The sequence below is a fragment of the Cervus elaphus genome, chromosome 2 (assembly GCF_910594005.1).
Source record: "Cervus elaphus chromosome 2, mCerEla1.1, whole genome shotgun sequence".
Classification (NCBI taxonomy): Eukaryota; Metazoa; Chordata; class Mammalia; order Artiodactyla; family Cervidae; genus Cervus; species Cervus elaphus.
Window position 1 is genome coordinate 37,060,828 of NC_057816.1, and position 25,595 is coordinate 37,086,422.

The window sequence follows — 25,595 nt, forward strand, 5'->3', positions numbered from 1 at the left end:
TACCCGCCTCCACTGTACCTTTGTCTCTGCTGCACCAGCCTGGATCCAGCCCTTGTCCCCTCTCACCCAGCCAGCAATGTCTAACCAGGTTAAGTGTAACAAGGAATGACTGTCCTCACTAGCAGGCCTTCAATATTTATCAAAAGCCTTAACAACATCCACGCTCTTTGATCTAGCAATTTTGCTTCTGGGAGTTTTCTCTAAGGAATGATTCCAAGATGTACACACAGATTTATTCACAGTAGCGCACAAAGAAAGTTCCTTCCAGTATTACTTAGAATAGTCCCCGAAAACGAAAACAGAGCGGGTAAAGCCTCTTCCAACAGTGCAGAAATGGTTACATTAAACCACATGATATAACATTATGAAACATATACGTAGAAGAAAATACATTTTAAAAATGCTTCCTCTAAGTGGTGGGGTTATAGATTATTTTCTTCTTGATCTATTTATATCTTTTCTAAACTTTCTTCAATAAACATGACTTATTTAGAAATAATACGCTTCATGAAAATATAGGGACTCAATGCTGGTAAGGGAGACATGGAACAGGTGGACACATAATCAGCCAGTGACCATCCACACTTAATTAGCTCTCCTGAAAGCAGAATCTTCCTATGGGTACAAACCAAAAGCCAGAACTGCATTCACACTTTCCATGCTGGGAACTCACTTCTGGAAATTCACGTTAAGGAGCAAACTCAAAATGCAATATGAACAGAAATGCTCATTACATCTTACCTAAAAGAACTGGAAACAATCCAGTTGTCCAGCTCGGGCAGTGTTGTATGGAACATCAACACCATGGAATGCAGGGCAGCTATTAGAAATGCCAGTTATGAAAACTATGTAGAAATATGAAATAATGTTGAACACAGGCTACAAAACTAAAAGAATACACAAAGCTCCATTTATCAGGACTGCAGCTATAAAAAGTAAGCATGGATGTGAACAAGGACATTTCCAAAGCAAGAACATATATTGCGTTTAGTTTATGAGATCACAGGGAGCTTTTTGTTTTTTAAGTTTCATCCTCCCCACCTTTTAAACAAGTTTTAACATTTTGCATATGCCATAGACACATTTTTTAAAAACGTAGAAGACATAGAAAAAGGAATTACCAAAAGCAACACAAACACTGCCAACATTTTGATGTGTTCCTCCCTGTCTGTTTTTCCTAAGCACTACATGATTTAGTTTGGTTTTGATCACTGTACTCATGACAAGATTTCCTTTAAAGTAGTTAAAAAAATCATTTCAATTTTTAAAATCAGAGAACATAACAAAGACCTGTAGGAACATATACTGATGGGTTTTTTCGAGTGCTGTCAGGAGAACTGACTTCATACAATGTCTGACTATAAACAAAACAGCAATTTCATACCATGGTGGCAGAACAGCTGGAATGATCAAAGTTCCTAAGACCTGGGGAAGACTCTTAGGCCTGTGTTGTTGTTGTTCAGTCGCTAAGTTGTGTCTGACTCTGCAACCTCATGGACTGCAGCACGCCAGGCTTCCCTGTCCTCCACTGTCTTCCAGAGTTTACTCAAACTCATGTCCATGGAGTCGGTGACACCACCCAACCATCTCATCCTCTGTCTCCCCTTTTCCTCCAGCCCTCAATCTTTCGCAGCATCAGGGTCTTTTGCAGTGAGTCATCTCTTCGAATCAGGTGGCCAAAATATTGGAGCTTCAACATCAGTCCTTCCAGTGAACACCCAGGACTGATTTCCTTTAGGATGGACTGGTTGGATCTCCTGGCTGTCCAAGGGACTCTGAAGAGTCTTCTCCAGCACCATGGTTCAAAAGCATCAATTCTTCAGTGCTCAGCCTTCTTAGGCCTGTATCAATAGCCATAAGCCAGGAGCGTGGAGAGTGCTGTGCTACTAAAGCTGACATTGTTGTAAATTAGAAGGAATTTTCTCAGATTTGGAAAAGATAATGGGTGACTTCCTTGGTGGCCCAGTGGTTAAGAATCCTGTTTCCGGTGAAGGGACATGGGTTTGATTCCTGGTAGGGGAACTAAGATCCCATATGCTGCTGGACAATGAAGCCCGTGAACGACAACTACTGAGCCCATGCACTCGAGAGCCCATGCTCTGCTATTAGACAGAAGCCACTCACAATGCAACTAACTACAGAAGCTCCCATGAGCCACAACAAAGACCCAGCACAGCCTAAATAAAAAATTTTTTAATTAAAAATAAAATTAAAAAAAGAAAAGATAATAGATACAACAATGGACTAAGTTTTCAAATCAGGAAAAGCTTGAAGCGATCCAATCCAACTGGTTGCTTGAGCCAGCATATTTAACCTCCTTGACACCGAACTGACAACCTCACCAGCAAGGATCCCTCCAGGAAGAGAAACAGGGATCGCTATGTAAGCAACGCCTGGGCTCTGCTGCCTGCAGACAGGGAGGCGAGGCTGAGCCTGCTTTCCTCATAGATGGGCTCAGTTTCTGCAGGAGTGTGACACTTTGGGGCTTTTCAAACACCAGGGCCCCTCGAGACAAACACTATTCATCTCTTCCATGTGTGTCTAGCAAAGCCTCTGTTCTCTGTCACAAGGCTGGGGGAAAGCGGCTGGGCTGGGCTGATGAAGACATAAGATGCCACTGTGAACACAGCCAACCGCATTCAGATACCAGCTACATCAAGGTAAAAAGTCACATTGCATTCTTTGCCTTAGAAGTTTTTGGAAACAAACCCGTGGACAAGATGCAATACGACTACTCCACTACAATATTAATTTAATATTTCCAAAGAACTAATCTGACCATGCCATTCCCAGACTTCAAACTCCTCGGAGATCCCGGCTGCCCACACAAGCCCTCTGTGAGAGGAAGGACAGGGCCTTGGTGAAGGAAGTAAACCTAGGAGCCAAACTGCCCGAGTCTGAGTCCTGTCTCTGCCCTGAAGAGTTGGGTGACTGTGGGCAAGTTCCCTTTCCCTCGATGCCCACATTTCTTCATTTGTAAATAGGGATAATAACAGCGCCTACATCATGGGGTTATTTTACAGATGAAAAGATTTACTACAACAAAGCATGAAGAAGAGAGCCCGGCATCTGGTAAATCTCAGGTGCTTATACATGGAACTCTGCTTAATGCTGTGTGGCAGCCTCAATGGGAGGGGAATTTGGGGGGGAATGGATACGTGTATGTGTATGTCTGAGTCCCTTCACTGTCAGCCCGAAACTATCACAACATTGTTAACTAGCTATACCCCAATACAAATAAAAAGTAACCAAGAAAAAAAAAAACCTTTAGGTACTTATAAACCTTATTAAGTCATTGTTGGAAAGTTCAAATTCCCTAGCAGGGCACACAGAGCCACCCATAACCCAGTCCCTGCTCATCTCTTTGGCTTCATTTCTCATGACCTTAGAGTTACCACTACCACGATGATCACACAGCCATGCCAAGCTCCCAGAATGTGGCCCCTGAGGCAGGTTCATCTCTCCACATCTCTACTCACAGGAGGCCATTCTCTCCTTGTTGCCGGTGAGCAATCACACAGCTCTGGACCCCTCCACCCACCCCCGTGGGAATTAGCCCCTCTCTCCTTTACACTTCCACCGTGTGCCATGAGACTCCCTTCATAGATACTTCATTATCCTCACTGGTTCAGGGATCCTGCTTCCCCCACTAGACCTTAAGGACAGAGGCGCCTATGAATTTCTGTCTGTATCCCCACTGCCTGGCACTCAGGAGATCCTGAGCAAATAATTATTAAATAAATGCAAAAGAAATGTTGATCAGAACATGCAAAAGCTAGGAATAGTTTTCAGAGAACCTAAACACCAAGATAAGGAAACCAAACCCCAAAACACTTTGATCCTGAGGAGAGTTAATTGGCAAAGATCATATAACCAAAGAGAAGAAAGAAAATGATAATTTCCCAGGGGAAAGCCAAACCTTATTATAATGCAGTGTCCCTGTGTGTATTGGAGGAGGGGGAGGGAGAAGTGACATTAATAATGGTTCTAAACTAACTGATGTTGACTAATCACTGAACAACAGGTTTTAAATGTTTTCTTTAGGGAAAAAAAAAAAAAAGCTGATTGGGAAGTATTTTTTTTACCTTGTTCAGACTACAGGTTGATTTCAATATAAAATACTACACAGGACCCAGACTGCAAGAAAAGAGAAATAATTTTTGCTGAATGTCTATAGTGAACCAGCTACTTTAAAAATAATATCATTTCTATTTATTAAGCAGAAGGTGCTAGACACAGAACCATTCACTTTAGATACATCATCTAGATTGGATAATGCAAGTCCTCAACAACTCTGAGACTAAGTATTTCCCTCTGCATTCTATAGATGAGAAAAACATATTAATCATTCCATACATTTTTAGTGAGCATATTCTCTGTGCAAGTCACTGACCCAGGATACAGTGATGAACAGGCAGACAAAGTTCCCCACACCCTTCACAGAGTATACATCCTAGCTGAACAGAAAAGAAAGCAAGGAATGAATGGGGAAAGGAGCATATACATAAATAAACAAGAAAAATATCAAATAGTGGCAACTGCCAGTAGAGAACAAAAATAAAAGGAAAGGACAGAGTGTATCCAGACAGCAATTTTATTTTATTTGGCTGCAGCATGTGGCATATGGGATCTTCATTCACCTACCAGATATCGGAATTGTACCCCCTGCATTGAAAGCGCAGAGTCTTAACCACTGGACCACAAAGGAAATCCCCAGACAGCAACCTTACAGTGAGTTGTCAGAGAAGGCCTCTCTGGGCTGGTTCTATTTAAAATAAGATTAGAATAAGAAAAAGTGAAGCACATGAAGATAGGAAGAACAGGGACTTCCCTGGTGGGCCAGTGGTTGAGAATTTGCCTTCCAATGCAGGGGACACATGTTCAATCCCTGGTTGGGGTCTTAAGATCCTACATGTCATGGGGCAACTAAGCCCACATGCCCTAACGAAGACCCAGTGTAGCCAAAAAAAACTGGAAGAGTATTTTGGGCTGAAGGAATAATTAGTACAAAGAGACCTAAAGCAAAAATGGACTTGGCATGTTCAAGGAGCCAAAAATAGAACAATGAGGCTGGGTGCATGGTCAAGAAGAAACGGCTAAGAAACAGACCACGGGGCAGGTCACACACAGCTCAGTCACGGCCAGGAGGCGGGATTTCATTCTAAGTGCAACAGGAGGCCACCTGGAGAGGGAGGGATGGTAGGGAATGTGACATAAACCACTTAACCTTTTCCAAAGATTTCTCTGGTCCTTGTACTGTAGGGTCTTGTGGCCAAGATACAAGTTCAAGCAACTAGTTAGGAGATTACTGCAGGAAGCCTAGGTGAGAGATGAATGGGTGTTAGTAAGGAAGAGGGCGGGAAGGTGATAAGATTTGGGAATGTTTTTGAAGATAGAGCTAGAAGACAGAAATTGCTGAAGGACTGGATGATGATGGTGGAAGAAGAAAGAAATCAAAAGTAAGGCCTAGGGCCGGGGGAAGGGCAGAGCGGGCGCGTACCATGGCTGCCCAGTACCCGCTGCCTGCAGCCCAGGAGGGAGGAGCACCCTGCGGAGGAGCCGAGCCCCGCCACGCCCCAGCACGCCACGCCCCCAGCACGCCCCCAGCACGCCCCCTGCAAGCCTGCCCCAGCACGCCCCGCCCCCGACCACGCCCCAGCACGCCCCACCCCGCCACGCCCCTCCACCTCACGCCACGCCACGCCCTGCCACACCACGCCACGCCCCCGCCCCGCCCAGGCACGCCCGCAGAGGAGCCTGCCAGCCCCCAGCACGCCTGGCTTCTGCACATCCGGAGTCGGAGCGCCTAACCTTCCCTGCCTCCCAGCCTTGCCTCCTTCTGCAGAGCAGAGCTCAATAGACCTTGGTGGGTTTTGCCTTTTTCTCTGGGAGGAGAGGAGCAGACGATGCGGAGAAAAGAATGAATGTCAAAGGAAAAGTAATTCTGTCAGTGCTGGTTGTCTCAGCTGTCATTGTGTGTGGGGAATACAGCCACAGCCCAGAAGGCTCTCTGTTCTGGATAAACCCGTCAAAAAACCCCCGAAGTTGGTGGCAGCGGCATTCAGAAGGGTTGGTGGTTTCCGAAATAGCTTAACAATGGTTACCACAAAGAAGAAAAGGAACAGAGGAAGGAAGACGAAAGAAAGCTTCATCTCTCGGACTGATTCAACCCACTTAGATGCCCCGAGGTTGTGACCATGACGGAATGGAAGGCGCCTGTAGTGTGGGAAGGCACTTACAACAGAGCCATCTGGGATGATTATTATGCCAAACAGAAAATTACCATCGGCCTGACGGTTTTTGCTGTTGGAAGTTACATTGAGCATTACTTGGAGGAGCTCTTAAAGATAAGCACTTCATGGTTAGCCAGAGTCATATTTTACATCATGGTGGATGATGTCTTCAGGATGCCTTTGATAGAGCTGAGTCCTCTGCACTCCATTGAAGTGTTTGAGATCAAGCCTTTGATCTCAAAGGCTTGTTTTTGAAAGGAGTTGGCCGGACATCCTCACCATGCGTGTGAAGACCATTGGGAGCACATCGTGGCCCACATCTGGCATGAGGCTGACTTCCTCTTCTGCATGGAGATGGACCAGGTCTTCCACGACAAGTTTGGAGTGGAGACCCTGGGCAAGTTGGTGAGCAAAGCTACAGGCCTGGTGTTACAAGGCAGATCCCCGTAAGTTCGCCTACGAGAGGTGGAAGGAGTCTGCAGCATACTTCGCTTAGGCTGAGGGGATTTTTTATTACCACGCGGCCATTTCAGGGGGAGCACCCACTCAGGTCCTGAACATCACCCAGGAGTGCTTCAAGGGAGTTCTCAAGGACAAGAAAAATGATGTAAAAACCCAAAGGCATGATGAAAGCCATCTAAACAAGTATTTCCTTCTCAACAAACCCACTAAAATCTTATCCCTGGAATACTGCTGGGATTATCATATAGGCCTGCCTTCAGATATTAAGCTTGTCAAGCTATCTTGGCAGACAAAAGAGTATCATGTGGTTAGAAATAACTTTGACTTTGTGCCAGTACATTTCTGAATTTGAGAGAGTATTATTCTGGCTACTTCCTCAGAAAAGTAACACTTAATTTTAACTTAAAAAAATATTAACAAAAGACCAACACAGCAAGTACATAGTATTTCTCCTTGTAACTTTGAGCCTTGTAATATGAGAGAATGAACCTATGGTAATCAGATGTAAATTCCCAGTGATTTGTTATCTATTCTGGGCTGGGGAGGCAGGGAGAGGATACACTATCAGTTGATCCAAAAAAAAAAAAAATTGCCATAGACAAAGAAAAAGCCAGAAACACTATGTGTGCCAGCTGACATACGGGAGAGAAGTATGCAAAGGGAAGTGTTTGACAACAAGATACGATTATTGTGAGGGGCTGTCCTCTTGATTGCAGTGTCTTCCTATCTCTGCTGGGTCTGAAGCAACACAAGAGTTGCTTTTGCAGCAGGAGAACTCTTAGTAGGCCACAGTCTACCTTGGTGCTCCTCAAATGGTTTAGTCAATGTCCTTCCTTCTCAGGACATTGTTTGGCTTCTGTGCCAAGACTAGTCAAGATTCCCAGTGGATACGGTGGAGATGTTGGGAGTCACAGGCAATCTGAAAGAGCCAGTGGGTGCCCTGCATGAAGTGAGAACAAAGCCTAAGAGTAAGTTGGCAATGAGTTGTTGTGAGTTGGCATGAAATAAGCAAACAGAGGGTAGAAAGAGAGGGAGCTGATCACCGTGGGGCAGTGCCTCCTTTGAGGGGCACCGTGGGGCAGTGCCTCCCTTGAGGGGCACAGGGCATGTGGTTGCCACATAAATATGGCATGGACCCAGGCACTGAATGGGAGGCAGTGTGGGTAGTCTCCAGTCTCCTCAACCATCACGACAGCCAGAGCAGTGTTGTCTTAGAAGATGCTTCTTGTTTTGGCCAAGTCATATTCAGTATGCCAGACTCTGGAACTTGAGTCTTCAGATCCTTGGCCAGAGGAAGGGGATGGTGTCAGAGGAGACAAAGACCTGCAGGGGATTGAAGAGGCTTGCAAGGGGTAACATTTCTCAGACCTGGACTTCATAACAGTCAGTCATCAGTGAGTTCTGCTACCACCTGCTCTAATCCTCAGCCCATCAAGCCCCAATCTGGAGGGCTGACATCAAGGAACCTCTCATTTCCCCTTGCTCCTTGCACTACTGAAGTATAACAACCAGATGTGTTTAATAAAATGGGTAATTGATTTTATATCAAAAGTAGAGGGGATGGCAATGGAAGATCCAGTCCTTGTGACTGAACATCATTCAATTCCTTTCTCTAAAAGAAGTTATGAAATCTTATATATTATTTAAAGCTAAGCAAGTCAATGTAAAGGAGGTTAGGGGGCAACATTTACATATGCAGGCATGTTTATATTTTGCTTATGTTCCAGTTTACGTCATTGCTTTCCATTTTCAAGCAATTGACTTGAAGAGCCACTGCACTGGCTTGATGCTCAGCACTGTGAGCTTCTTTGATAAAATGAAACCTCCATTTTCTCTACTGTTTCTTTGTGCCTCCTACTATTCAGTTCTTGCCAAAATTTTTCACAACCCAGTAAAACAAAAGAAAACCAACAAAAATCTTGAAGAAGTGGGCTTGTAAAAGAAAAAGGCGATCAAACGTCAGTTAGGACTCTTGCTTCTCTATAATTCAAGTTTTGGGGGATCCACTCTGGAGTAGGGAGAGTTCATGGTTTAAGTCTGAAAGCAAAGAAATGACATATCCTCAAAGATCAGAAAAAAGAAATGATGTTTCCTTTCAAAGGGATCTTGATTTTTTTTAATTCACTTAAATTTAAAATCCAAATGGACAAACTCAAAAATCTTATTAATAGTTCAATGTTAAAAAACTAAAATTTCTGATTTACAATTAAATAAATTATTTTCTCAGTAAAAAAAAAGTAAGGCCTAGATATTTTGGCATGAGCACTTGGAAAGAATACTAGCAATACTTACTGAGGTGGGGAAGACTGAAAGAACAAGTTTAGACCACATCCAGGGTTGTCTTTCGGTCACATTAAATTTGCAACATTGCCTGGACATCTATCTGGATATGAATCTAGAGTTCCAGAGAAAGTATGAGGATGAAGCTACAGATTTGAGGGTCATTAGCCAACAGATATTATGGCAAGCCATCAGATTAAAACAGGACATCTACAGAGGGTGAATAAATAGAGAAGAGGCCATTTCAGAACATGAGGCACGTTATCATTTAGAGGTTGAAGACACAGATTTTCTTTTTAAGAGTTTGGTTTTTTAAAATATTTACTTATTTGGCTTCACTGGGTCTCAGTTGTGGCACATGGGATCTTAGATCTTTCGTAGAGGCATGGATGGAAACTCTTAATTGCAGCATGTGGGATCTGGTTCCCTGACCAGGGATCAAACCTGGGCCCCCTGCACTGGGAGCAGACTCCTAGCCCCTGGACCACAGGGAAGTCCCAAGAGAAGGAGACTTGAAGAGAGTCCAAGGAAGTATGAAGAGACCCAGGAAAGTGGAGTGTCAAAGAGAGATCAGCCTTGTCACGTGCTGCTGAGAGAATAACTAAGACCATAAACAAAGCAGTGGCCTTCAGCTTGGCACAACGAAAGTCACTGGATGACACAGACAAGAATAGTCCCTGTGGAATGATGAGATGAGAGGGAAGGGAAGCAGTCAAAGCCAAAACAAGAGACAATTTTTAAGTTTTACTGAGAAACGGAACGCAGAAACTAGAGGATAGCTCAAGAGGGGAATAAGATCAACAGTTTTAAATTAATGAATTTATTTTGTAATATTTGAGAAACAAAATTAGAAAACATTTCTAATTTGCGGGGGGAGGGCTGTTTTCAGGTAAGAAATATTCATTTCAGTTCAGTCGCTCAGTTGTGTCCAGCTCTTTGCAACCCCATGGACTGCAGCACACCAGGCCTCCCTGTCCAGCACCAACTCTCAGAGTTTACTCAAATTTATGTCCATTGAGTCAGTGATGCCATCCAACCATCTCATCCTCTGTTGTCCCCTTACAGCATATTTATTTGCTACTGAAAATTATCCAGTGATGGGTAAATTTCACGATGGCAGAGAGAAGGGGCATAATTATAAGATCAAAGATCCATAAGACTTGATCTTAAGACAGTTCATAATGTGCCCAAGGTAAAAGAATTGATAGGAAGGGAGCTAGAATACTTTCCCGGGTCTGTTTTATTCACATATACATCCTTTTTTCCACACACCATCGTCGGTAATATAATAGAGTAGCATTTGCAGAAGATTCCAACTCCAGGCTCTGAATATCATCAGCACAGTTTTAGAAGGAATCTTAACTTGGAAGAATTAACACAAACACACACCCCCTTCTATGTAAGCAAGCTCTGTTCATCATACAGAATCCTATGATTGCATTTTCACTCAAATGTCATTTATGTGTGTACATCTGGCTATGGTCCTACCACAGTAGAATCTTCATTGTTGTCCTTTTATGTACAGAGTGGCTTTGAGGAGGGGATGGGGACATTGAGATACATCACTGTGCAGAGTAAGGGGGAACAGGGCAGGAAATAAACTCTCTAGTGACTGCAATAAGGCAGTTAAAAATATTTTAAGAATGTCAGTTGTGTATTTATATTTAGCAAAAGTGAAGATGGAAATCAAGTTATATGATGGTTGTTTCTTTCCTCTTTACATAGCGATCTTTGGAAGGGAGTGGCTATGGCTGTGCCAGGACGTGGCCCCCTGTCATCAGTTCCCCACGCCCACTCCTGCTCTGCCACGTGGAGGCACAACCCCACCCCCTTCAGCCCCACCGTTCTCTCACCTGATTTCGCATCATCTGTTCTAGTTTACTTCTTCCTTCAGGGAAACACAGATGCCATCTCCCCATGATATCCTCCCTGCTCCCTCCTTCTCTGAACTTTATAGCACTAAGTACTGAGTGAGTGAGTGAGTGAAGTCGCTCAGTCATGTCCGACTCTTTGCGACCCCATGGACTGTAGCCCACCAGGCTACTCTGTCCATGGGATTCTCCAGGCAAGAATACTGAAGTGGGTTGCCATTTAAGTACCAGTACCATGTAAATATAGCTCTTGATCACATTAAGCCTTTTTTTTTTTTTCTGATCAGAAAAGGTTTATTATAAGGGCCAACCAAGGAAAACATGTGGGCTTATGCTCAAAAAAAAGTGATACATATATATGTATGAGACATTACTTTGCCAACAAAGGTCCGCCTAGTCAAAGCTATGGTTTTTCCAGTGGTCATGTACGGATGTGAGAGTTGGACTATAAAGAAAGCTGAGCGCTGAAGAATTGATGCTTTTGAGCTGTGGTGTTGGAGAAGACTCTTGAGAGTCCCTTGGATTGCAAGGAGATCCAACCAGTCCATCCTAAAGGAAGTCAGGCCTGAATATTCATTGGACTGATGCTGAAGCTGAAACTCCAATACTTTGGCCACCTGATTAAAAAAACTGACTCACTAGAAAAGATCCTGATGCTGGGAAAGATTGAAGGCAGGAGGAGAAGGGGACAACAGAGGATGAGATGGTTGGATGGAATCACCAACTCAATGGACATGAGTTTGAGTAAGCTTTGGGAGTTGGTGATGGACAGGCAGGCCTGGCGTGCTGCAGTCCCTGCGGTCGCAAAGAGTTGGACCGACTGGGCAACTGAGCTGAACTGAACTGACTGGGTCACTTTGCTATGCACCTGAAATTATCACATTATTAATCCGCTATACTCAAATATAAGATAAAAAGTTGAAATAACAAAATAAAATAACAAAAAATAAAAAGAAAAAATAAATAAAGAATGACATTTTACACTGATAAATTTTCACTATCTTCATCCATCATAAGACTAAATGTATTAGAAGTGAAAATTTTAAATGTATTAGAAGCTAAAACTTCTGGAAAACTTTTAGCAGTTCTTTTATAAGAACTTTATTTTATAAAGTTTTTATAAGAACTTTGATTGGAAGTAAAATGGGTTTTATTATAAAGCATACTTTATCTCCTTACTTTATCCAGTGTCTTTAAAAATAAGTAAGTAGAGAGAAAAAAAAAAGGACTCAAACTTTTTTTATCATATTAAGTCTTAACACTATTCTCTTGGAGAAGGCAATGGCAACCCACTCCAGTGCTCTTGCCTGGAAAATCCCACGGACGGAAGAACCTGGTGGGCTGCAGTCCGTGGGGTCGCGAAGAGTCGGACACGACTGAGCGACTTCACTTTCACTTTTCACTTTCATGCATTGGAGAAGGAAATGGCAACCCACTCCAGTGTTCTTGCCTGGAGAATCCCAGGGACAGCGGAGCCTGGTGGGCTGCCGTCTGTGGGGTCGCACAGAGTCGGACACGACTGAAGCGACTTAGCAGCAGCAGTAGCAGTTTCTATTGGAAAGACAAAATAAATGCTTCATCTGTTTTTGAAATAATTATTTTGTTTCCTATCATGCTCCAAAAAAAAAAAAAAAAAAAAAACCACTATTCTCTGATTCCAGTATCAGAGTGAGAGTCCTTTTCGGTAGGAAATTCAGTGTGATGATTGGCCATTGTTACTTTGAGAGGCAGCTTAGTCATGGAAAGATCCCAGATTGGGTTTGAGTTGAAATTGTGGCTCTGCTTCACCCCTGATAAGCTGAGTGAGCTTGGGCAAGTCTCTTTCTGAGCCTGGCTTCCCTCACAGACAATGGGAATACTACTACCTACCACCTACTACCTGGCTATGTATCCACAACGTGCTTGCTCTTCTGCTAAAAACCCTGCAGCGGCTTCCATGGTTTTCAAAAATCATATCCAAAAGTCTTCAACCTGCTTACAGCTCCTCAGCCTCACTGCCCACCTACCTCACAAGCCACACTCCAGTGGCAATGAATTTTGGGGGATACTCCTCACCCCCATGCTTTTACTTTGTCAGTCCCTGCTGTCCTCACACTCTCAGCCCACCTGGCTCCGGCATCACTCTCCCGGAAGCCTTTCTGGATTTGTCAACTCCCACCCCTTCCCCACATACACACATTAGGTTCTCCCATGTGACCCTGACCACAGCTAATCACTGTAGTCACCGCACTGTTTATAATTATTTATTTATAGGACCACCTATTCCATAAAACAAGGGTTTACTCGGGGAAAGGACCAGGCTTTATTCATCTCTGTTTCCTCAGCACAAACACTGATGTCTGCTTCACCTTGCTGACGCTCCATTTCTTTATCGAGGAAATGGGAAGAATATCACCTATTTGAAAGGTCAGGATTAAGTTTAAATATTCAATGGTTAGGGGACTTCCCTGGTGATCCGGGGCTTAAGAATCCACCTTCCAAGGCAGAGGACATAGGTTCAGCTACTCGTATACCCTTGACGGAAGCCCAGTCCTCCTCTATAAGGGATGGTAGTCCTCTTCGACCGAGGGCGCAGCTTCGGGAGGGACGCACATGGAGCGGTGAGGGAGGAAGGGGACACCCGCCTAGCCAGCCAGATCCGCCGAATCAACCCTGGCGATCAATGGGGTGACAGATGTCGCAACCAGGTCGCCCTCACATCCAGGACATGGGTTCAATCCCTGGTCAGGGAACTAAGATCCCACCTGCCTAGGAGAAACTAAGCCCAGACCAGAGTGGAACAGTCTGCGAGCCACACTGAAAGATCGCGCATAACGCAACCACCAGCCCGCGTGCCCCAGCTAAGACCTGATGCAGCCAAACAAAAAAAGACATGTTTAACAAAAACAAAACAGAAACAAACATAACAACAAACAGAGTCTACCACAGGGCGTCAGGCACAGAGCTGGCCTTCAGTACATTTGGTTTATAGTCTCAGCCTGTCCAGATTTTGCTCTTTTTCTGTCCTCCGTCCCCAGGCTCTTACACTGGTCCCGTGTCTCCCATGAGTCCTCTCCCCGATCCGTATCCCTGAGCAGTGAGGGTCCCAAGCCCCAGACCTCTCTTGGGCTCCCACTCCTACCAGTGTCCTTTGAACTCTGAGGCTGACTCAGCAAAGCACCAATACAGTACTGCAAGTATCTCCTGAGTACCTCTGGGCAAGACAAGGATGTCCCAGATGCAGTGAAAGTGATACAATATGGACAAGGAGGGAGTGGGTAGAGAGGGCTTCACTTGTAGCTCAGTCGGTAAGGAATGTGCCTGCAATGCAGGAGACCGGGGTTCGATTCCTGGGTCAGGAAGATCCCCTGGAGAAGGAAATGGCAACCCACTCCAGTATTCTTGCCTGGAAAATCCCATGAACAGAGGAGCCTGGAGGGCTATAGTCCATGGGGTTGCAACACGACTTAAGAGTCGGACATGACGTGGCAACTAAACCACCACCACCACAATGGGTAGAGAAGAGGCAGGGAGACAACGAGAAAAAGGCAAGTCAGGCAATTCATGGAAGGAAAAGTTTACCAATCTCCAGGGGCAGCTTAGATGAAGTGGCACGTCCGGGGGACCTCAAAGGATAAACTTAAGCTGAGGGGCTGTTTCCAGAATTACTCTTGTTCCACAAAACACATTACTGAAGTGCTCCTGATCCGCAGATAAAACGTAAAATAAACTCAGGAAACGTTGCTACTACACACCCCTCTGGGAGAGTCACAGGCACAGCAGCGAGATGCTGACAGGTCTTGAAGGGACCCTATTTAACTTTGTTTAATCTAGCATCCCACATTTGTTTGGCCACTAGTCCTTGATTTCCTTCCCCCGCCCCAGGATGATATTTATAGCTTCTTGAGGATCACACTTCAAGAAACAAGAAGTCAGGGACTTCTCTGGTGGTATAGTAGCTAAGACTCTGAGTTCCCAAGCAGGGGGCATAGGTTCGATCCCTGGTCAGGGAACTAGATCCCTCAAGCTGCAACTAAGGGTTTACTTGCCGCAACTAAAGACCCCGAATGTTGCAATGAGGAGGGAAGATCCCATGTGCCACAACTAAGGCCTGGCACAGCCAAAGGTGTATATGTATATATACATAAAGAAACAACACGTTAAATCCTTTCAAAGTTATATATTTGCATTTTTAACAGGACCTCTCAGAAATAATATCCTAAAACCAAATTTTTTTTTTAATAACAATCATCAATTTAAAAAAATCCTCCTGGCGTCACATCCAAAGGAAAAGACAATGGAAGACCCTGCAGAGCTGAGTGAATAGCTATCAAGACAGGATGAACTGCCTCCCTTCCCTAGTTGGGGGGGGGGGTGGGGGGGGTGGAGACTACAAATCTTATTCTCAAGGGAGGGAAATGCAGTGAGTGAGTCCCTTCCTTCTTTAGTAGGATGTTTATGCCCTTAGAGCGGCCCTCCCACCCTCTCTGACTTACTGGCTGGCTAAAATACACCAGACTTGAAAGCAAAGGGAGCAACATTGCATAACGACAAGCCAACAGCATGTTCTACTCCTTAATATTTAGCAAACAGTCATGCCTGTAAGAGGCAAGAAGGAGAGGGTCACTGTCCACTCCCTGTCCCCACCCTGGAAGCACAGTGCTCCATGACCCAGGCTGGGGGTTAACACGTGTTTCCTGGGAACCAGACATTGTGCTCATGGTACAGAGGAAAACACGATCTAGTCCGCGTCTCAGGTCCTACTTCCCAGGCCAGCATGGAAGATGAAAACAAATAGCAACGCGGCACTCGGAGCGCAGGCAAACAATGCCGGAATAAGAGGTGAGGACAAAATGCCAGCAAGGCATAATGCAGGGACTCCGTAACGTTGCCTGGCCTTAAGGTTGGAAGAGAGGCGTGTTAAAACAAGGACATTCCTCTTCGTTCTTGGAAGATTGGAAAGGGGTTTTCCAGGCAAATAGATTGATCATCTATAAATAAATAAAAGAGGGTTCCAGTTTGAGTAGAATTGGGTTGGACAGAGCAAAAAAAGGGGAAAAAAAAAGCAGTTGATCTTTCTAACAGGCTGGCATACTGAACAGATGCCTCTACCTTCACCAACTCCTGCTTTTTTCATAATAACAAAAGCATGCAGGGAACTTCTCTGGTGGCCCAGTGGTTAAGAATCCACCTTCCATTGCAGGGGATGTGGTTTTGATACCTGGTCGGGGAACAAAGATCCCATACGCTGTGGGGCAACTAAGCTACAACTAGAGAAGCCCCCACGTGCTACAACTAGAAAAAGCGTGCACACAGCAATGAAGACCTACCACAGCCAGAAAAAGAGTCAGGACAGGGAACGTGGAGAGAAGATGATGATGTCAAATTTGGGAAGCTTGGGATACAATGAATAAGTAGTAACAGACGTAGCAGACTCAAGAAATCTGAATCTTAAATCAGATGCAAGGAAAGCTGAGAATTCAACAGATTTAAACCACAGAATCCTTACCAGGCCCAAGACTAGCCGTACTGGGTGCTCCTGAAAAGAAAGTATTTAGTCGCTCAGTCATGTCTGACTCTGCGACCCCATGGACTGATGCCTGCCAGGCTCCTCTGCCCATGGAATGCTCCAGGCAAGAATACTGGAGTGGGTTGCCATGCCCTCCTGCAGGGGACCTTGACCCAGGGAACAGGATGCTAAAGTAAGGAGCACAGTAAAAGCAGTTTGAAAAGAGGTTAGAGCCCTCAACAACCCCCTTACTGACAGAATTCAGGATGCTTTGTCTCCTCTTTCTCTCCAAGAAAAAGAACTGCAAAAAGGCAAAATGGCTGTCTGAGGAGGCCTTAACAAATAGCGAGAAAAGAAGAGAAGTGAAAGGCAAAGGAGAAAAGGAAAGATATATCCATTTGAATGCAGGGTTCCAAAGAATTGCACGGAGAGATAAGAAGGCCTTCCTCAGTGATCAATGCAAAGAAATAGAGGAAAACAATAGAATGGGAAAGACTAGAGATCTCTTCAAGAAAATTAGAGATACCAAGGGAACAGTTCATGCAAAGATGGGCACAACTAAGGACAGAAATGGTATGGACCTAACAGAAGCAGAAGATATTAAGAAGAGGTGGCAAGAATACACAGAAGAACTGTACAAAAAAGATCTTCATGACCTAGATAACCAGATGGTGTGATCACTCACTTAGAGCCAGACATCCTGGAATGCAAAGTCAAGTGGGCCTTAGGAATCTTCACTACGAACAAAGCTAGTGGAGGTGATGGAATTCCAGTTGAGCTATTTCAAATCCTAAAAGATGATGCTGTGAAAGTGCTGCACTCAATATGCCAGCAAATTTGGAAAACTCAGCAGTGGCCACAGGACTAGAAAAGGTCAGTTATCATTCCAATCCCTAGGAAAGGCAATACTAAAGAATGTTCAAACTACTGCACAATTGCATTCATCTTACACGCTAGCAAAGTAATGCTCAAAATTCTCCAAGACAGGCTTCAACAGTATGTGAACCATGAACTTCCAGATGTTCAAGCTGAATTTAGGAAAGGCAGAGGAACCAGAGATCAAATTGCCAACATCTGTTGGATCATCGAAAAAGAAAGAGAATTCCAGAAAAACATCTACCTCTGCTTTATTGACTATGCCAAAGCCTTTGACTGTGTGGATCACAACAAACTGTGGAAAATTCTTCAAGAGATGGGAATACTAGACCATCTGACCTGCTTCCTGAGAAACATGTATGCAGGTCAAGAAGCAACAGTTAGAACTGGACATGGGACAACATGGTTCCAAATTGGGAAAGGAGTATGACAAGACTGTATATTGTCACTCTGCTTATTTAACTTACATGCAGAGTACATCATGAGAAATGCTGGGCTGGATGAAGCACAAGCTGGAATCAAGATTGCTGGGAGAGATATCAGTAACTTCAGATATGCAGATGACACCTCTCCTATGGCAAGAAGCAAAGAAGAACTAAAGAGGCTCTTGGTGAAAGTGAAAGAGAAGAGTGAAAAAGTTGGCTTAAAACTCAACATTCAGAAAACTACGATCTTGGCATCCAGTCCCATCACTTCATGGCAAATAAATGGGAAAACAATGAAAATGGAGAGAGACTTTATTTTTTGGATTTCCAAAATCACTGCAGATGGTGACTGCAGCCACGAAATAAAAAGACGCTTGCTCCTCAGAAGAAAAGCTATGACCAACCTAGACAGCATATTAAAAAGCTCATTACTTTGCCAACAAAGGTCCATCTAGTCAAAGTGATGGTTTTTCCCAGTAGTCATGTATGGATGTGAGAGTTGGACCATAAAGAAGGCTGAGCACCAAAGAATTGATGCTTTTGAACTGTGGTGTTGGAGAAGACTCTTGAGAGTCCCTTGGACTGCAAGGGGATCCAACCAGTCAATCTTAAAGGAAATCAGTCCTGAATATTCATTGGAAGGACTGATGTTGCTGCTGAAACTCCAATACTTTGGCCACCTGATGCGAAGAGCTGGAAAAGACCCTGATGCTGGGTCTTTGCTGGGAAAGATTCAAGGTGGGAGGAGAAGGGGATGACAGAGGATGAGATGGTTGGATGGCATCACTGACTCGATGGACATGAGTTTGAGCAAGCTCCAGGGGTTGGTGATGGACAGGGAGGCCTGGCATGCTGCAGTCCATGGGGTCACAGAGGGTCTGACACAACTGAGCAACTGAACTGAACTGAACAGAGGGCTTCCCTGGTGGCTCAGATGGTAAAGAATCCTCCTGCAATGCAGGAGAGCTGGGTTTGATCCCTGGGTTGAGAAGATCCCCAGGAGGAGGGCCTGGCCACCCACTCCAGTATTCTTGCCTGGAGAATCCCCATGGACAGAGGAGCCTGGAGGACTACGGTCCATGAAGTCACAAAGAATCGGACACAACTGAGCAACTAAGCATAGCACAGTACCGTCTCTAGAAACCATAGAACAGAAATGTCTAGTATTTGCTGTAAAATAGTCTAAGGAAGAGGGTGGGGGATAGAGATGAAAGGAAAATAATCACGAAGGGACCATTTGTGAACCTAGATAGTGGGAACATGGAGGTTTACTGCACTATTCTCTCCACTTCTGTCAATCTTTGAAATTTTCCATAGTAAAAAGCAAGAGTGTCTCTGGCGCAGCACAACTGAAGGGGAACAGAAAACGTCAGGGAGCTGTATCTACTGAAGGCGAAGTGTAAGAGGAGAGGCTTTCATACACTCTCTCCCGCTGACTGCCATAATGTTGTCAGGTGGCCCACGCTCTGCAAGAGGATGAAAGACTCCTCCTGGTGACCAGGGCAGAAGGAAAACCAGAAGATGCTGCTCCAGAGGCTCCCAGGAGACAGCCCTCCCAGATCAAGTGACAGGGAGGCTCAGAGTTAATGATCTCCATCTCATATTCAATTTCCTGACAGCTTTTTTTTTTTGGACAGTTTTATTAAGATATAACTCACAACTCAGTTCACCCTTTTAAAAAGTGTATAATTAAATGGTGTTTAGTAGTATAACCATCACCACTGGGGTGGTTTATTAAGCTATAATATTAAGCTTTATTAAGATGTAACTCAATTCCATTTTTAAAATTAATTTATTTATTTTAATTGGAAGCTAATTACTTTACAATAATGTGGTAGTTTTTGCCATACATTGACATCAATCAGCCATGGGTGCACATGTGTACGCCCTTCCTGATCAATTCAGTTTTTTGAAGTGTACAATTCACTGGTGTTTAGTATATACACACAGTTGTACAACCATCATCACAATCAATTTCAGAATATTTTCATCACCCCAAAGTAAATGCTATGCCCATGAACATTCACCCCATTCTCCAGCCCCAGGCAACTACTGATCTATTTTCTGTCTCTGTGAATTTGCTTATTCTGGACATTTCGTTAAAATGAAACCATATACCATGTGGTACTTTGTGAGTGGTTTCTTTCATTTATTCACTAACCATAATGTCAAGGTCTTGAGAGCTCTTTTTTAATTCCCATGCCCTGCCCTTAATCAGAAGCAACACAGCCAAAGATCACATTCACAGTGACATATTGGGAAAGCCTCTAATGAAGATACAGACCACAGCAAACACACAAAAACAAAAATATGGAAAAAAGGAGGGAGAATATTTGTAAAAACATTCCAGAGAACCAATATTCCAGAGACCCAATACAGGGGTTCAATATCTGAACAAAAGAAATTTCCGAGAAAGAGAAAAACAGAAAAAAAGACAGAACAATGAAATCAGTATAGTAATTCTCAACAGCATCAATAAAAACAAGATGATGATGGAGCAATGACTTAAAAATTCTGAAGGAAAATTATTTCCAACTTAGAATGAAATCTAAGAACCCAAACTATTGATCAAGTATGAGAACAGAACAAAGACTTTTTAGGTATTTAAGATCTCAGAAATTCACATTCCAATGAACCTTTTCTTAAGAAGCTCATGTAAGATGACCTTCACCAAGCTGTATTCAAGAAACAGGAACTAGGAGATAGGCAACAGAGAATCTCAAGATTACCACATGAAGAAGCCAGCCAGACTAGAGAAGTACAACCCAAGTGGTAAACATGTTGAGGACAGTCAACCAACAACCCCACGGCCATCAAACTCTCTTTGCTTCTGTTGACCCAAGTACTTAAAATTATGATTATACAACTTTCAAACATACTCAAAAGTAAGTCCCTGACACCCAATCACCCAGATTCAATAATTATCAACACTTTGGCCTATTAGTTAATCGATCTTCTTGCTTTCTATTTTTTCTCGAAGTATTCTAAAACCGATTCCGCATCATATCATTTCACTTCTGTATATTTCAGAATCCATCTCTACACTACCCATTTTTTTAACACCACATTACTATTAAGGCACCTAGAAAAAATAACGATACTCCCTTGATATTGGTCCATAACAAAATATCCCCTGCATCTCAAAAATGCCTTTTTAAAATTAGGCTGTTACAGGCTCAATTGTATTCCCCTCAAAAAAAAAAAAAACAAAAAACTGTATATGTTGAATCCTTATGCTCTGATATACCTCAGAATGTGACTGTAATTGGGGAGGTAACTGAGTTAAAATAAGGCCTTGAGGGTGGGCCCTATTTCAACCTGACTGAAGTCCTTAAAAGAAGAAAGGAGATTGATGGAAAAGAATATGAAAAAGAACATGTATATGTATAACTGAATCACTTCGCTGTATGGCAGAAATTAACACTGCACTATAAAACAACCATGTATCAATAAAATAAATTAGAAGGAGGAGGAGGGAGATAAGGAGAAGAAGAGGAAAGGAGATTAAAACATACGGAGAGAAACCAGAGCCACGTGTGTGCAAGGGACCGCCATGTGAAGAGGCAGGAACAGGGTGGCCATGGCCAGCCAGGGGGAGAGGTCGTGTAGGAAATTAACCGCTGGTACCTGGATCTTGGGCCTCCAACTGCCAGAACTGTGAGAAAATAAATTTCTGCTGTTTAAGCTAGCCAGTCTGTGATATTTTGTTATGACAGTCATAGCCAACTAACCCACAGACTCTCTGAATCAAAATAGGGCTCATACATTACATTTGGTTCTGATTTTTAATTCATATTATTTTTTCATGCTCTTGACTTGGTACAGAAGCCAAGTCAGTTGTCCAACACTCTGAATTCATCTGTTTGCTTCCTTGGAGTATAATTTGTCATCCTTTCTCCTCTCTTTCTAAAAAACCAAAGTTAGCTAGAAGAGAGTAAATCCTAAGAGTTCACATCACAAGAGAAAAATTCTTTTTCTTTTTCTTTAATGTTATATTTATATGCGATGATGGATATTCATGAGACTTATGATGATAATCACTTCATGGTGAATGTAAATCAAATCATTACGCTGTGTCCATTAAACCTACACAGGGCTGAATGTCAGTTATATCTTAATAATACTGGAAGAAAAAAGGAAATTTGCAAAAATGTAAACAAAGTATTCTTGCTAATTCCTTTTTGTTTTGGAAAATATCATTTTTACTCATGTTAAGAAATGATTCAATTTGTTATTATTATTTTAAAGTGCATTAGTAAATTTGAAAAAAAAAAGTTAGCTCTAGAGGCCTGACTGATTTAGAGGTCAACTTTAAGGTAAGACTATTCTACAGGTGGTACTACATCCGCTCTTTAACCTGACAAAGAATGATTTCGTAAAGTTGATCCAGACTTTTTCTGGCAATACTGGCCTCAACCATGAGCTGGTGAAGTACCTGCTCATCCCTTCCATGCTGTCCATCTGAGTTAGCTGAGGGCATTCATTGCTTCCCACAGAACAGTTTTGCTTTGACCTACTTGCTGAGAACTGGAGGTAGGCCACAGAGAAATCAGAAGTAGAAAAGACATTGGCAGACCATTCTCTGTGACCATATCCTGCCAGATGTCCGATGTCTGACCCACACGAAGCCCCATTAGATGCCCCAGTAGTGGTCAGCCTTCTATTTCCTAGGAGTCACTCCCAACCCTGCCCACTGACCTTCCCATCAAGACCTTGTATAACCCTCAGGGAAGCTAATGCCAGACTATGAACCTGAGTTCATTCAGTTTATTTTCAGATCTAACAGCAGGTGTTGCCCTTTTGAAACAAAGTTTGCTAGATTTGTGCTTGCTCCTTTATTTTAAAAAACTAAACAGTGTATAGTTTAAAAATACAAACATGATTTTGGGACAGAGGGTACACAAGCAGCTTCTCAGGTATCAGTAATGTTCAACTCGATAAACTGGATGGTGGATACACAATTTTCACTTTATTGTTCTTTACCTGTAAATATTTATTTAAAGCATTCTTTGGTATGTATGACAGGTTTTGTATGAATTCTTTTTTGTGAGCAATCCACCTAGAACAATGAGTTTGAAGAGTACAGTGAAAGGCAGGTTTAGAGAACAAACTTATGGTTACCAGGGTGGAAAGACAGGGAGAAGGAATAGTTACGGACTTTGTGATCAACATGTACACACTGCTCTATTTAAAATGGATAACCAACAAGTCCTACTATATAGCACAGGGAACTCCGCTCAATGTTACATGGCAGCCTGGATGGGAGGGGAGTTTGGGGGAGAATGGACACGTGTACGTATGGCTGAGTCCCTTCCCTGTGCATCTGCAACCATCCCAACATTATTAATCAGCTACAGTAGTAGCACTATTAGTTGCTCTCGTGTCCGACTATTTGCAACCCCATGGACATTGACTGTAGGCCACGAAGTGCTTCTGTCCATGTGATTCCCCAGGCAAAGATCCTGGACTGGGTTGCCGTTTCCTTCTCCAGTTAATGAGCGATACTCCAATATAAAATTAAAAAAAAAAATGATTCCAGTGAAAGGAGAAAAGATGAAATGGAGCTAACTCTGAAGGCAAATGGGAGTCTCAGTGATGCCCTCTTGGGAGGCTTATCAAGGAGATTTATACCCAAGGTCCATTAAAATGGCTTTCTCACAATCTATCCATGGAGAAGGGCAGGAAAAAAAATTTTTTTTTTTTTTCCCCTACTCAGTTACCTGAAGATGAAATATCCAACGTGGTAAGCCTCTCACAGAGAGACATAATAATATGGTTTTGATGTATTTTTCCAACGAAAAGGAAACGCAGCTTGCCCTAGGAAACACATTTACCTTGAATTCTTAAAAGACACAGAGCTGAGACAGATGCAGAACAAAGGTTTTAGATGACAGACCTGGGATATATCTTGGTGAGCTGAGTGACAGGTCAAATCTAGTCAAATTTATCTCAGCATCTACCATCTACTGAGAACATATGATATGCCAAGAGCTTAGCAGAGTTTATCTCATTTAATCGTCACAACCTCACTGGGAAGCTGAGACCCAGGGAAGTCACTTGTTCAAGGTCACAAAGCAACTCAATTAGCAACCCAGTTTGCTAGGCTGAACCTAGGTTTTCAGATTTAAGTTTCAACTTCAAATAAGATTTCTTTAGCTGCCAGAAATTAACATTCAAAACCAGAATCTTCTTTACTCTCATGCCATCTCTCACCCTCAGAGAAGTACCATTCAACCCCAACCCCTGGGTGTCAGCACCTTAGGATTTGACCAGACTGATTTCATTCATTAAACACTTGGGGATCCTCTGACAGCTGCCAAGAAACCTTTATCTGCTCTCAAGAGCAACTCTGTCTTCAGGAGTAAGCTCCAGGAGGATTCTCTCTCTGCAGCTCATTCCCAGCTTACCTTTGTCTACCTCCCCATCAATACTTAAAAGACTTTGCAAAGGTCAAGTTCTGCCATTGTAGATGGGGGTCCCTTATCACAAAGACTGCCAAGCAAGACCCCTTAGCCAGCCTATTCCCCACCTGCAATTTTCTCTCATCCTCGGGGCCGCTGAGATTTGATGGGTGTGTGTAGCTGAGAGAATAGCACAACCGGCCCTAGAGCAGAGTCATAGCCAGCGGAGCAGTCCCGAAAGACAGCCAGAGAATTTTAATGAAAACCAGAAAACTGGCCGCTCAGTCCAACTACAGTCCGGGCCTGCCAGCCCCTCCCCCCTGCGGCTGAGAATCCCTGAGCAAGCTTCATCCCAAAGAGCCGGGAAGAAGATCCATTTCGTATTCAGCGATGCCTTCCATGGCAGCCACTCTCCAGGGTCATTTAGGTGAGAGGCGAGGCACACGCTAATTGCAGCAGGACCCAGGGACCCTGAGAAACGCACAGGGTGCGGCGGCAGCAGGTCTGAGCCAAGAGATTATGAAACAGTCATTTGAAAAAAATAAATAAATAAAAGCCTCTTTCCTTCTGCCAAAGCTGTCTGAACACAGCTGCATACAAGGCTAGCGAGGAATCTTAACAAGCTTAAAGGGACCGTATTTCAGATACTGGAGAACCAAAGGGGAAGAAAGGGATATTTCGATCACTTACTACATGTCAGGTGGTCTGATTTCATTTGACTATGAATTTGACTATGAATTTCATTTGACTATGATTCCACCTTGACAATAAGGTGGGAATTATCAACTGCATTTAACACAGAAAAAGACTGACTCAGAGAGGTTAGATAGCTTGTCCAAGGCATGCAGCTGGCAAGTGGGGGAACTAAGACTCAAAGTTCAATATGGGTGAGGTTCAGCAGAAATAAACTCAACATCCTGATTTGTCCTGTTTAATAAAAAGAAGGATCCTTTACTGAATATCAGCTTTGTGCCTGCAAGTAAGCTAAGATTTTTATACACACGATAACATCAAATCCTCACAGCAACCAGATAAAAGTCTTTATTATCTCCATTTTTGATGAGGAAACTAACACTAGATGCTAAGTAACTTGGCCAAAGTCATGACGCTACCCGGATTTGAACCCAAATCTATTTCTGGAGCCACCTCGCTCTTCCATGTATTAATAAAACACTCACCCTAACAGCCTGCAGGCTTCCCTAGTGGCTCAGATGGTAAAGAATCTGCCTGCAAGGCAGGAGACCTGGGTTCAATCCCTGGGTTGGGAAGATCCCCTCGAGGAGGAAATGGCAACCCAGTCCAGTAGTCTTGCCTGGAGGATTCCATGGACAGAGGAAGCTGGAGTGCTACAGTCCATGGGGTCCCAAAGAGTTGGACACGACTGAATGACTAACACACACACACACACACACACACACACACACGCGCGCGCCTACAGAGGGAACCACAGACACCATCACGCTAAGCAATAAGCTGTAAAGAGACAACTGCCCACTTCTTAACAGGTAATTTACATTCTAGGATTATCTTTCGGTTCCTCCAAGCTTTCCTCAGAGTCC

At 43.5% G+C, this 25,595-nt stretch overlaps 1 protein-coding gene and 1 pseudogene across 5 annotated transcripts in view; one reads left to right on the forward strand and one right to left on the reverse strand.

The window, feature by feature from the left end:
- RAB30 (RAB30, member RAS oncogene family) overlaps positions 1-25,595 on the reverse strand; it is a 146,831-nt gene that overhangs the window by 39,604 nt on the left and 81,632 nt on the right. The window contains exon 1 of one of the 5 annotated variants that reach the window (XM_043875854.1): positions 4,086-4,409. The exons of the other annotated variants lie outside the window; for them this stretch is intronic. The gene's annotated coding sequence lies outside the window, so the exon portion shown is untranslated. Of the gene's footprint in view, positions 1-4,085; positions 4,410-25,595 lie in introns of those variants that run through there. 5 annotated transcript variants of the gene reach the window in all.
- On the forward strand, positions 5,693-7,118 carry LOC122676512 (annotated as a pseudogene).